At 33.4% G+C, this 14,167-nt stretch overlaps 1 long non-coding RNA gene across 2 annotated transcripts in view; it reads left to right on the forward strand.

The window, feature by feature from the left end:
- Positions 1-14,167, forward strand: part of LOC116236057 (uncharacterized) — a 47,943-nt gene that overhangs the window by 10,787 nt on the left and 22,989 nt on the right. For both annotated transcript variants that reach the window (XR_016463558.1, XR_004168483.2), the window contains one exon: positions 447-500. This is a non-coding gene — a long non-coding RNA (uncharacterized LOC116236057). The remainder of the gene's footprint in view (positions 1-446; positions 501-14,167) is intronic.

Genomic DNA, 14,167 nt, shown 5'->3' on the forward strand with positions numbered 1-14,167 from the left:
AGAAACTCGTTTGGAAATGAATGACCTTTGCACTGATGTAATCAAAGCAAAGCCCTTGGGAATCACTTCAGATGAAAGATGCTATATGAAAGTTTGTTATTAGTGTTTTTTAGTTACAGTGACACTACCTTGGAATTATGGAAGAACTGAAAGAACTAGAATACTTGTGGGCTAGGCTTGTAAAATCATGTTAAGGCTATTGCTATTATTACTTTGAAAATTTAAGCATGATGAGACAGCGGATGTAATTTTAAAAGAATCTTTATAGAAAATAATTATGTTGGATTCATTTATTAGCCTATATTCCTACGTATATCAGGAAAGGAAAAGGATGAATTATTTTGATATTGAATTCATGCTCTCTTAAAGTTTTCATATAAAATAAAAAATAATAAAAATAATACATTGCCCTGTCTTACTGCTCAGACTCTCCCTTCTAATTCCAGATCTGAAATGCAATTTCACAAAGTAACAGTGGCATAAATCTTTCATCTGTAAAGGTTAGTTTCTCTTTTATTTACAGATTTTATACTAAATGTTTTCATTCATATTGCTAATATATTTTCAACTAATTTGCTTGTTTTTGTTTGACAGAAATGACTGAAAATTCTCTATCTGAGCAGGAGAAAATTTTTCAGAAACTTAAATTCTGATTAAATTTTATTTAAAAATGAAATAGAAGAAATATTGATTTTGACATATTACACTTGGTGTTTTCGTAAGATATTCAGTTTTTAATTGGACAACCAATGAAGCAAGTAAGGACTTGAAAATAGTTAAGTATGTGTAATTAAATTGAAAGTGTTAGCTAAAGCTGATGCAAATGTATAATTCACAGAGATATATCCCATTATGACAAAGAGTAATATGGATAACTAGAGTAAGCACCTTTTATAAGTACAGTAAAAACAAGTTTGTTATATTGTCTGAGGACAGTACGTAGCTGAAGGTCTAGAATAAAGGGAAAGAAATGGGACTTCAGTGCATGCTATTTCGAGAAATATCCTCCATGACCTGATGTCATTTCATTGAAGTTCATAGGATCTCATCTATCTGCCATAGATATGGTACCCCTGGAGAAGTCACAAATGAACCTTTATTTTCCTTCTGGGAATGTAAATAGCATTATTCTATGTTCTACCTGTTACGTTGTTGGTTTTTGTGTTTTTTTTTTTTTTTTTTTCTCCACAACATTTCACTGAAAAAAAGTAGAAAAAAGTTTTTTTTGTTATTAAAAAAAAATATCAATTTGTGTCTGTGTAAGAATTCTTTCCAAACAACTGCAGGCAGTCAATCATTTAAATAGCCTAAAATCTTATTAGTATATGAACTAAGCATATGAGTATACAAATCTCAACATTTTACACCAGAACAAACAACACATTTTAAAATTTAGCTGCTACCCAGTTGCACTATTCAGTCTTTCCTGTCCAGCAACCATTTGAACAGTTCTGTATAGCAGTACCTACTGAGTTCTCATAGCAGATACAAACATAATTCAGTTCACTTTTATTTCTTTCCAGCTAGATTCCTGCTGTTCTTCCCTAACAGTTCTTTTCTGCTTTGTTACCCAAGCAATACTTTGAAATCTGCTTAGAGATAATAAAGTCAATTGGTCTGAAAATGATCCTTAGTTTGCTTCATGCTGCAGGTAAGACCAGAAATTTTAATTACTGGATTGTCAAAGTGCCAACTCAGAAGTCTGGGAGAGTGCACAATTGGAAAATATGTTTTACAGTTCTAAACCTACAGCCTCAAATTTTATCATTTTGACTTCTACCACCTCTCATTCCTCTTCAGCTAGAACATTACAATCTATTTCATTCATGACAGTTTCAGAAAATTCTTCAAAAGCAAATGGCACCTGTATATCTAGGATAATGATGCCAGCAATTGACATGTATTATTACATCATTTATCAAAGATGATTTATGGGAAATACAAATAAAGGAAATTCAGAAATGAAGTGACTTTCTGTTTCAGCAGGATGCCTTCCACTTTTGAGCAGGTTACAGTTTGCAAAGTAAAGAAGATCAAACAAACACGTGGTTTTTGATTGAATTCATGCACTAATAATCATCATCCCATGTTACTGAAAATTATCCATGACTGGAGACAACCATAACTTTTTCATTACTTTCCCCCCTCTTCAGGGGGTGACACTTCATTACTGGAAGCTTATTCCCTTTTTTGTTTTTGCTTCATAATTCAGATTCTTGGCACACCATGTTGAATTTTATGGTTAAGGGTAGAGAAAATCATTAACAGCTGTCTGTTGTTTAGGTGTGTGTTTTGCTTAAAAAACAGTAATCTTGGTGTTACTTCAACCCAAAATCAGATGTTCCCAAGGCTCTGGCCTAAATATGCCAATTATCTTAACCAATTTTCTTCTTCCTTTACTATTTTGAATGTGTGCTTGACACTTCACAGATGGTGTTGTCCAAACAGTGATGCCCGGAGCCAAAATGAGTTTGAATTAGTAGTCAACAGATACTGCCCCAATGGGAGCATTAGTTTAATTTTCCATCATTGTACTCTTTCTACAGTAGTATAGACTTTAATTTCCAATAAGGTAATATCCATTGGAAAGAATTTGAATTAATGGTAATAAACATCTGGACTGGTGAGCTTGGAATGGTTAGTTATAAATCCTTTGAGCTTACATTTTGAAATTAACTGAGCTCCACCAACAGCATATTTTCAGAGAGACTTTCTTGTGTTGGCAAATTGCAGCCTCTGATTCTAAGCAGGGATAAAGCAGAACTTCTACCTACCATCTATAAATCAACATTTAGACACCTGAATGGTTGCTGAAAAGTCCATTTGGATTTACATATCCAGGATTTATCTGTTTTATTGTACAACTTTATTAAATATATTCCAGCTTGTCATTTCTCCTGCATTCAGTGGAGCTGTCAGGTTCAAAGTTCTCCATTTCTTTTCACCAGAGCAGACATCAGGAAGCAGTAAAGTTGCATAGGTTCTTCTAATTTGTCTTGTTTGGCAAGAAGCATTGATGCACAGGTTGCTACATGAGCATTGCCAGCCTGTAATATGGCTAGAGCCACTAAGAAATAAAACCTTTTGCAGACTGGTTAAGTTAGATCTGTGCCTGCTGGAGAATCGGAGCTTGCAGAAATATAGCAAGATTCATGGCTAATATCTGCTGCCTTGACACAATTCAGGAAATGAAAAGGGAATACACAAAACCAGAAAATGAATTTATTGGTCAATGAATTGTGGCCCCATCTTCCTTTTCTCTTTCTCTTTCTCTTTCTCTTTCTCTTTCTCTTTCTCTTTCTCTTCCCCTTCCCCTCCCCTTTTCCTTTTCCTTTTCCTTTTCCTTTCCTTTCCTTTCCTTTCCTTTCCTTTCCTTTCCTTTCCTTTCCTTTCCTTTCCTTTCCTTTCCTTTCCTTTCCTTTCCTTTCCTTTCCTTTCCTTTCCTTTCCTTTCCTTTCCTTTCCTTTCCTTTCCTTTCCTTTCCTTTCCTTTCCTTTCCTTTCCTTTCCTTTCCTTTCCTTTCCTTTCCTTCTTCGAAGGAAGATGAGCTAAGCAACTTGAAATACATAACCCAGGAAACAAATTTGGGTCATACACTTCTTTTAGGGTACATCTGAAAAGTTAAAAATCTGGAGACTTCTAAACAACTAATAATGGTGAAATGTCTTCTCATTTGAACATGTTGACTCTCCATTAACCTGAATGGATGATGATCATAACAAGCATCTTACATATATTTAAATGTGTTCAGTATACAATGTCCAAAGAGCTCATAAGGTCTATAAAGAAACTTGCACAGAAATCAATGGTAAATGTGTTGCTAAGCTCTTCTACTGATTAAAAAATAAATAATAAAAATAAATAAATAATTTAAAAAATTGCTGAAGTGTCATGGTTTTATGATTTTTGTTATCAGTATTCTACATCATAACATCAGGTAGTGCACTGGAAGTTAGAATTAATGCTCCAGTTCTGTGGACTGTTGATATTTACAGGTGCCTGGTTTTCAGAAGAGAAAAACTACAAATCCCAGAAGACTTTCACTGTTTTGTTTCCATTTTCCATTTAGAGGGAAAGATAAAACTGCTCGCCTGTCACGACACTGCCCCTTCTTTTACTGCTGGTCTCTGTGGTGTATGCTCCCTAGCCGTCTCACCTTCAGCATTAGAGTAAAGTCTTCAGTTTTGGACACTCTCTCATTTTATTTGATTTATTAGCTACAAGAAAAAAAGTGTGTTAGTATATGAAGAAAGATGAAAGACGTGTATCACTAGGACATACCAATTTTCTCAAAGGTACCTTTTATCATGGCTTATCAGTAGTTGCATTTATAGCATTAAATCACTTGGGAAAGTTGTAAAATGAGACAGTTAGCCCACTCTTCCATTTATATAAATTCAATTTGCATTAATGAAAGCTTATGTTTCAGTGGATTTCTAGATACTGAACTCTTCTCTTAGTAGTTGCCATGATTTAGGAAACAATCCTTTTATTTTGCAAAGCACTTTTCAAATGTGATATTTAAGATCATTATTGAAAACAGTAACATCCTGTTTTTTGTTTTTTTGTTTTTTTTCACAGCAGACTGCTAACCTCTTAATGCCTAACAAAATCTTTTCCTTTTATGGATACGTGAATCTTGCTCTAGAACATAAACTGTAAGATATTTTGAACAGGTGGACATAGCTTTAAAATGGTCTATTGGAGTCCATAATAATTCTGTATTTCTTGAGATGTAGTCCAATTCATTTCCATGAGTAAATATTTCCCAACTTCATGTGAATTTTGGTTATTCACAGTACAGTAAAGAGGAAGAATCTGGCTGTCATTATTTTAATTAATCTATGGCAATTTATGAAAGAGAAGGAAAGAATTGTAAGCCAGTTATCAAAGTCAGCATTGGAGGAAAATGTTGAACTAGTTAGAAAAAACCTAGTTAGAAATCTAATTGTTAAGGCGAAGTATTCTCAAAAATATTTTGTATTGATAATAGCTTTACAGAACTTGAGTGTGATGCTTCCTTAAATACATATATGTATTCCAATGTTGTAATTAAAATTCTGTCTAGTTGTATGAAAAAAAAATGAGTCACTATATTTTTTCATAAAATGAATTATTCATAGGAAATAGAACAGAGAATAAGGTGTATGCCCTAATGTGAGACAAGTCGGAGTGGAGATTTACTCCCGCCATGCCATATCCCCACTTCGTGGTTCATCTAAGAGATCAAAAAATTCAATATTGTAGAAACTGAATCTCATGCTTCTTTTTCTTGAAAATAGAAGTCATAGCAAAGAGTAGAAACAAATGTTATTTAAACAAATAAATAAAAATGGTGCCACCACCACTGCTCCAGGCCTGGTTGAATTTTATTAACTATCAATTTAGTTGCAGAATTTTGAGTTCAGATAGGATTAAAGATGTGCAAAGATGTAACTAGAGAACTAAGATTCCAAACTGTGTTACTTTACTGCAATCTATTGCATACACTGACTCAAGACTAGAATTAATATGAGTTGTTAACTGGTAATCAGCTTAAGAAAATGTTTTGCTCTACATCTTTTGTCTCAGTTGTGCATAGGGGAGCAGAAGAGAAAGATATATCAGTGAACTTTTTAAATCATCATAAATGAATTTAAGTCCTTAGATTAACATGACAAGAACAAATGATATTCCTTCCTCGTCTTGTTTTGTTAAAAATCATATAGTCATGGCAGTGTTTCTGACTGCCCACAGCTGGAACTGATGATTGACACTACACTACAAATTCAGCAAAACATTGGAAAGAAATGTTAAGGCTTTTTTTTTTTTTTTTTTTCAGAATTTAGCCAAAATTAATGTAGATGTTAAAGTTTTCATTGCCATAAGTCCTGGTAATGATTTATAATTTTTATACTAAAGAAATATAATTTATAAAACAGCAGTGCAATCACCAAGTAAGAAAAAAAAAAAAAAAAAAAAAAAAACCATGAAAAATTATGTTGGGACCTATTTCTTTACAGCATGCTGGCCCAAGCCTCAGCTGATTCACAGCATTTTACAGCTACTGTAAATATGTTTTTTGTAAATATTGTAAATATGGTAAAAAAACATACAAAAGCTCAAAGAACGACTGAATGTTTGTGATCAGATCCAGCAATGTGATACAGGCAGTTAACAATCAAAGCAAATGAAGGATGGTTAGTGTATTCCGCAGGACTTGCTCACACTCTTGAAGCATCAGACTACAAGTAAATAACTGTGATAAACTTGCTATAATAAGGAAATTTCCATAACAGTTAGATTTCTGTAAACAGCAGAGTGAATGAAAGAGCATAAAGTTAACAAATGTTCTACATTAAAGCTTCAGGATCAATAACATTTTTAAGATACTATCAAACAAAGCATTCAGTGTTGAAAATATCAGCCTCAACTAGTGTATTTATATGGAAATGCCATTGCAGATCCAAAGTTCCTACTGTTTCTAAATGTTTATGTTGGACTACGATGAGAAGATGATCTTCAGAAACCAAAATTAGTTGTAGATGAACTTAGAAGGAATAAAAGTTATTCACTGGTCCAATAATATTCCTTTTCTGTGTTGTAGTGTGAAGTAGTCTCTGAAGTATGGAACACGGTCTTCCTACATAGCACTCTTAAGGAGAAAGGGAGATACTCCCTTGTAAAGATTGCATGGCTCTTAATGAAAAACTGAAGTGTAGGTGATACATGTCCTCGCTGGCTACCAGCTGCAAAGATCTGATATCAGCAGATTACTGAAGTATTACTGCTTCAGACCTCAGAATGATAATGCTTTCCAGCTGTTGAAAACAGCTGATGGAATAAGATTAATTAGAAGCAGAGAATAGTGTCAGATTCACAGCACAAAAAGTGATGAGATGATCTCAACATGAGGTTATTACCACATCTGTATGAATTAGAACACTACCTGAAAATACTACCTATAAAATATTAACTTTGTTCACTGTACTGTGAACAAAGAAACAAAACTATAAACCGTGTGGAATCATTTACGATGGAATTTGGTTCCAGATTTAGACATGTGGTGTCTCTCACAGATATCTCCATATATGACCAAGATGTTTAAGCTCAAACCTTGTGATATAGTTAGAGAAGTCTATGTAGCAATAATGTTGTGAAGATCCATTGTCCAACCTTATGTTCAATATTTCATCCCTATTTACTACTAAAAGCATATTAGCCGATATGAGATACTAATGGTATTTCTAGTCCAGGAGTCATTATACAAGAAACAGGGCAAAATGCAGTAACTGAGAAAGAAACACGGCCTAACAAATTTGATTGCTTAGACTGTATAAATGCATAATTCTCCATGAAGCTCAGTTTAAAATTTTTGAATTATAAACCATTTGAATAGTCAATATTAGTATTTCTAAAATTTCAACAATATTGATTTTCTGTTCTTCTCAGGTTTCTCAACTTTAATGCTTACGACATTTAATCAAATAATGGATAAATAGAGAAAGGAAAATTCATGATTGAAGTTATATTGATTCATCATCATTCCTCTCCATTTTTCTGTAGATGATATCACTAACTTCAGATCAGTGAGTAGGTTCTTACTGTTTCTCGTTACAAAGGAATGTAACTTTTTCACAACGATGAAGAATGAGGTTCAGAAAATTGCTATGTCTAAAAAATTTGTGTTAATTTCCTTAATTAAATTCTGTCTGGCTTTAAAAGGATACAATACCTCTTTATTTACAGAGTAGGTTGTTCATTCTGATTTATTTTTTTTTTCTTTTCCTTGAGCTTGTCAGAAGCTGTTAATATTGATATAGTTTGACATTTTGCCCAGACTTCATCAAACCACAAACCTGAGAATAGAATGTGTCCATTAATAATGTAATAACCTGTTGCAGTACTTTTTTTTTTTTTTTTTTTTTTTTTTTTTTCCCCCTACATCAGCCCTGTCACTGTTGATAATGGTGTGATTTTTTACCTTTACTCAATGAGATGAAACTTTTTACTTTACATGCTATCGTTTCTAAAATGCCTTGGAACCATAATTATTCAGAAGTTCCATTTTTATATTCTGGCTATTTGAAAATGTCAGAATCCATAATATACCTCAGCTGAGATTTGGTTAAAGGGCAGAAGTTTTGTCTGAGGAGCAGACATGAAAGCTTTGATTCAATACAGCGTGTAAACAAATCCTTAATGTGCAGAAGAATATGAAAGCCATTAACATCAGTTGAAATGCTTTTACAAAAACTAGGTATATAAAATATATTCGTGACTAAACCTTAAGTTTCTATTCATGCTGTGATCTTGATAAAAACCAGTAAGGCCAATAAACTCATTTCACTGACTCCAGCAAATTTTGACTATTGCATTGTAGTTGAAATATGTAGTTGAAATATGAACGCTTTATATGGAACATGGTTTCTATAACAGCTTCGGTATCACTGTGTGCCACTTTTGGATAGAATAAGAAATATCTCATGAATATAAGGCTAATATGCAGTACAGATATTTTCTAATGGTAAAATTCTAAAATCAAAACAAACAAACAAACAAACAAAACACAACAATGATATTAATATTTTTTCAAAAAACTAGCACTCTAAGAGTGTTACGTTGGAACAAAAATATCAGTGCATATTATATCTGGCAGTACTAGGTAGTTGTGTGGCTTTTCTCTGTCCCCTGTCTAAGAGTGTAGTCTGAAGAAATTCAAATCTATGTTATTTGTTTCAATTTCCAGAGATTTTCATCTGATCTTGTTTGTATCTATATTTACAATAAATTATTTGTAAATTATTTTAGTGAAATTCTTGCCAGTGTTCTAGTCTGAAAGCACAATCTGGCCACAGTGAAAGTAAATCTAAAATTAAGTAACTCCTTTAGTAGTATGGAAAAAGGATTTAAACATCTTTGTTCTTTTTCAGCTATAGCTATTACTCAGGCTCGTTGGTATTGTATTTCTTGGACTTTCTTTTTATATCAATATATAAAAACATGTTTTGTTTTGTTTTTGTTTTTGTTTTTGTTTTTGTTTTTTTTTCCTGGTTTCTACTGACTGAGCATCTGCCTTATCCAAAAAAAAGAAAAAAAAAAAAAAAAAAAAAAGTACAACTTCTTTAAAAATCTAGCCTAAGTACTACTATATTACTATATTTGGGGGGAAATAAGTTTTCTTTCTTCTACAAACTGTGATATTTCATACAGATTTATAATTCAGACTTTCTAGAAGAAAGTATAGATACTTAAGAGCATATGGAAATAATTGATTTCTTGATATACCATTCAAAGTTGAAGCATTTGCTTAAATTTTTTATTTATTTTTGCAATGCTACTCACTCACATTCAATCTGTATTTTTTTTTAGCATATTCCTGAGCTAATTTTTAGTAGAAATATGCAACATTTGCTTTAGAAAATCTCTGCAATTATCACTGTAATGTTATTGCCATACACGTTAGTGAGATACATAGGACATACTTGTTTCAAATTTTCCTTGCCTGCCTACATAGTCTATGAAATAGAATATACAAAGTAGCAGGTCAGAATTACATTAAAATTATTTATTTTGTTCACTACTTCAGGCACAATTTTCTCATCTCATGAAAACCAACTTTCCCCCCAATCAGCAGTGTATAGGGTAGATCAACTCAGCTGAGAAATCTGTGAAGCCTCAATTTGAAAATCCTTGTTTATTTGTTTACCTTTTTTGTTGTTGTTTTAAGATACAATGTGACTTGATCTTAATTTCTACTGAAAAAATCAAACAAATATAATTCAGCATGTATGTGCTGTAAATATTTGCATAATGTGCCTGTTAGAGTAGATTAGAAATATCCACTGCAATTATGTCATTTTAGGGATAATTACATTGCTGGTTCACTTTGAGCCCAATGAGTGTAATATTATGAGTCCAATAACTTTACAAATCTGAACCTTGTTTTACAATTGTCTTTTGCATAAATGTCAGTACATGACATTCAAGAGCACTTCACAACTGATGGCTTCTGCAGGACCAATAAGATACAGTGTGTGCTTAATTTTTTTTTTTCTTTCTTTCTTTTCTTTTCTTTTTTTTTTTTTTCTGTCAGTACATTCCATTTAGACTTAGAAAACTTGATCTCATTTTACAACTCAGTTTTGTATAATAGCCAGGATGAGCACTCTCAGCACGCTCATTGGATCTGTATAACTCTGTCTTCATAGTACTTTGATAAGATTACAGAGACTGCACTCTGATGTCAAGGGGAATTTGCATATTAGCTAAGAAACAGAAACACCTCTATAGTGTGAAGAGAAATAGACACTATGATGTATCTCCTCTTGTATAAACAGTGACATCTCAAGTTGCCATTAGTATTCCCTAATATGCAACTAAGCTAAAGGTTATCTTCTGCTGCAGATTTAATGGATTGCATTAGAATTACAGCAAATGACCCCTGCAGCTCCTTTAAACTTGATCGATCACAATGTAATTGTCAAGGCGGGCTAGCAATTAATTTTCATTAGTCAGGGAAGTCATTAATGCTTGCTGCTAGGGAAAATGACTATTAGATTGAAGGAGAAGTGATTCCATCATGTTTTACAAAAAAGTTGGCCTAATTTGTTAGTTCCATATGTGCAGAAAAACATTACTGCAGCTCCATGTGCTATTCCTGCTGTGATGCCCTGGCTTGAATGAAGAGTAGAATATGGCCCTCTTTATATAGAAAGAGATGGCATTTATTACAAAATTTCTATTGGGAATATCACTTTTTGACTGGTTCATCTTTTTTTTTTTTTTTTTTTTTTTTTTTTTTTTTTTTTCCCCTATTGCCTTTAAAGTTATGCTGGAAGTTAACACTATGGTGAAAGGCAGGTTTCCTCATGTCAAAGTGTTGCTTGTTTTTCCTTTGACACACAGTGCCTTTTACCAAATAAGAATCATAGAATCATAGAATCATAGAATGGCCTGAGTTGAAAAGGACCTCAAAGATCATCTAGTTTCAATACCCCTGCTGCATGCAGGGTAGCCAACCACTAGACTAGGCTGCGCAGAGCCACATCCAGCCTGAATGCCTCCAGGAATGGGGGCATCCACAAGCTCCTTGGGCAACCTGCCCTCTAAATGAAAAAACTTACTCCTAATATCTAACCTAAATCTCCCATCTTACTTTGAAACCATTCCCCCTTGTCTTATCACTATCCACCCTTGTAAAGAGTCATTCTCCCTCCTGCTTAAACACTCCTTTCAAATACTGGAAGGCTCAATGAGGTCTCCATGGACCCTTCTCTTCTCCAAGCTAAACAAGCCCAGCTTCCTCAACCTTTCCTCACAGGACAGGTGCCACAGCCCTCTGATCATCTTAGGGCCCTCTTTCGGACCTGCTCTAAGAGCTCCACATCCTTCCTGTGCTGGGAGCTCCAGGCCTGGGCACAGAACTCCAGATCAGAGTTGAATTGAAAGATGCAGGATCATTCAGCTGCCTTAGTAAATAAATTACCCAGCAATTAGATGTAGTATTGATGCTTGAAATCACACTTGATATAACAATGTTCTTCATTCATTCATCACATGTCATCTGAGATTTTTAAAATATTTTTTCAAATGTCTTCAAAAGGTCCTAATCAAATACAGAAGTCAAACTGAAACACAGAAACAAATACCTCAGACACCAATGTATTTAGTATTGTTCAGTTCCTTTTCCCACTCTAAATTATCAGGTGACAAGTGATAAGACACAAGCTAAAAGTTTGCTGTTGCACTAGGATAGGCTTAGATTGGATATTAGGAAGAATTTCTTCATGGTGAAGGTAGCCTAGCATTGGACTGGAACATCAAGGGAAGCAATTGAGTCTTCATCCCTGGAGGTACATAAGAGATGTATGGTGTGACACTAAGGGGCTGGTTATTGGACTTGATGGACTTGAAAGTCTTTTCCAACTAAAATGATTCTATGACTCTGTTCTATTCTATGATTCTAACACTGTAGTTTGATCTCTCCTCTGACTTTAAGGGAAACTGAGGTGACTAGCTCAAACCTAGATGTTTGAATCTTGAGTTTTTAAATCTACATAAACAGTACTCGTAGTGGTGTTTATAAATTTCATCTGAGCCTGAAACAAAATTTCGAGAGCTGCAAAACACTCAGATGCCTAAACGTCACTGAAGTGATTTACTTCATTCAAGCTTGGAAGTCATTTTGAAAATGTTACTCTTTGATAAAAAATATTTACTTTCTCACTTGGAAGATTTCCAGTAGCACTTTCATCACAGAAGATATATTGTTCTGCAGTTTGATGAATTGCCTCCTTTATAAAATGAAAATGCGTTCAAGATGTCTGTGTGATAGTCTAAATCTACTTTCAGGTATGTGACTATCTAAATGTTCCACTTTCAAAAGTATATTAGTTTGGATCTAAATCAAAATCTTCGGTAATATTCAAGTGATCAACATTCAGTACTTCCGTTAGATAGAGAAGTTCAGCAGTTATGAAATTTCAATACATAAGAATCTGAGCCTTCTTATTAAATGCTTGATTCATACATTATGTGACCAGACATTTAAGTTATTTAAAAAAGCTATACTTTCACTCTATTAGCTGATGTTTTAATGGCAGTTGCCAAGTAGAAACAGAGAGTTACTATGATGAGTAGATCTCTATTCTTTGGAATTGCTGGGTAGTTCAAATGGGGCCCTTGTTTCGCACCTTGTTATATTCTTCAGTTTGAGTACGTTTCTGTTACAGGATTGACCAGTTAGACTTCCTCTTGCCTTTCATCTTTCTCTCAGAACTGAATCCTCAAACCATTATGCATTTTTGAGTCCAAACACTTGTGGCTTTTTAAATAAATGTCAGAGTATGAAATCTGGCATTCTCATGCAAAGTATTATATGGCATACGTTTATGGTAAAGCCGTAGACTGTAATCAAAAGATTCTGTGGGAGCTGGTGGAGGCACATTTTTGACTGGATAAATCTTTCTCTATTAAAATAAATGAATTTATGTTGGGGTGAGGTTTTTTTTTTTTTTTTCATTTTTTATTTTTATTTAATGAAGCAACTTTATAAGCTGTCAAAAATCATATTTCATAGAATAAAAAAATGGAAGAACAATGCCTGTCTTTTCACGTCACTTACTTACTTATACTCTTCTTATTTTATTTCATTTTTAAGAAAACTGTATTCTTGCACCATTGAGCTACTCAGTGGCTTCACAGGACAGTATTCATAATAACAGATCTTTGCTGTTGTTGTTGCTCTGACTTAAAGTACCATTTAATTCTCTTTAAACTGTGATATTTGAAATGAAATACCCTGGAAACTTGTTACAAGGAATTAAAAAAAAATTCCAGAAAAAGCATACTGTAGCACTCTTTTACTTTCTAAAAGTATAAAAAGCCTAGGAATTTAGAAATAGATCTATGACTAGGACACTAGTTTTTGTCATAAGACTGCTACACTCCATTCTCATGTATTAGACACAGTAATCAGTTATACAAGCTGAGGATTATCCACAAGATGCTGTACACTATTATGAGTTTGATGTCTAATTTTACCAAACATCATGTAAAATTAGCAGAAAAACTATACCAACAATGCTAAGAAGCTTTGTATTAAATGTTAATCTTGTGTAAATTAGTGTTTAAAGGTGCAGAAAGGGGCTACCTGGATTTTCAGTAATCAGCAAAATCTTCCAAGCACGTGCTCTGGCATCTGGAGAACTGCAGATTCTTTTCCTCATCAGTCTCAAAATTCCTTTCAAGATGGCACTCGGATCCTTCTTCACCAACAGAAGTTCAAAATTTCCTGTATCTTTATTCTATATTGACTTTGTGCATTCAGTGACAAAGAACACATATTGTCATTGTTAGTAAGTGCTCTTACTGACTTTTTTATATTGTGTAGTTAACTGTTTGACATTATGTAATCAATTCTAGATGATGGTAAGTTATGAATTCTGTTCTATCAATGGATGCACACTTCCAAAACAGTGTGAAGAGTCAGAAAATCATGTGGTTATTTTCTGTTGTTGTTAAATATTCAGGTAAAATAAAGGTATAAATAGAAAAGTTATGAAAAGCATTAATTTCTTTTTGTGTTCTTATTTGCTTTTCCATAAATTCATTGGTAGAGTTTTTGATGATGGTACATATCTCTGCAATTGTCACACATCAAATTCATTTAAGCCATTCTGAATTG

Source organism: Phasianus colchicus, chromosome 1 (genome assembly GCF_987193195.1).
Source record: "Phasianus colchicus chromosome 1, bPhaCol1.hap1.1, whole genome shotgun sequence".
NCBI classification, from domain to species: Eukaryota; Metazoa; Chordata; class Aves; order Galliformes; family Phasianidae; genus Phasianus; species Phasianus colchicus.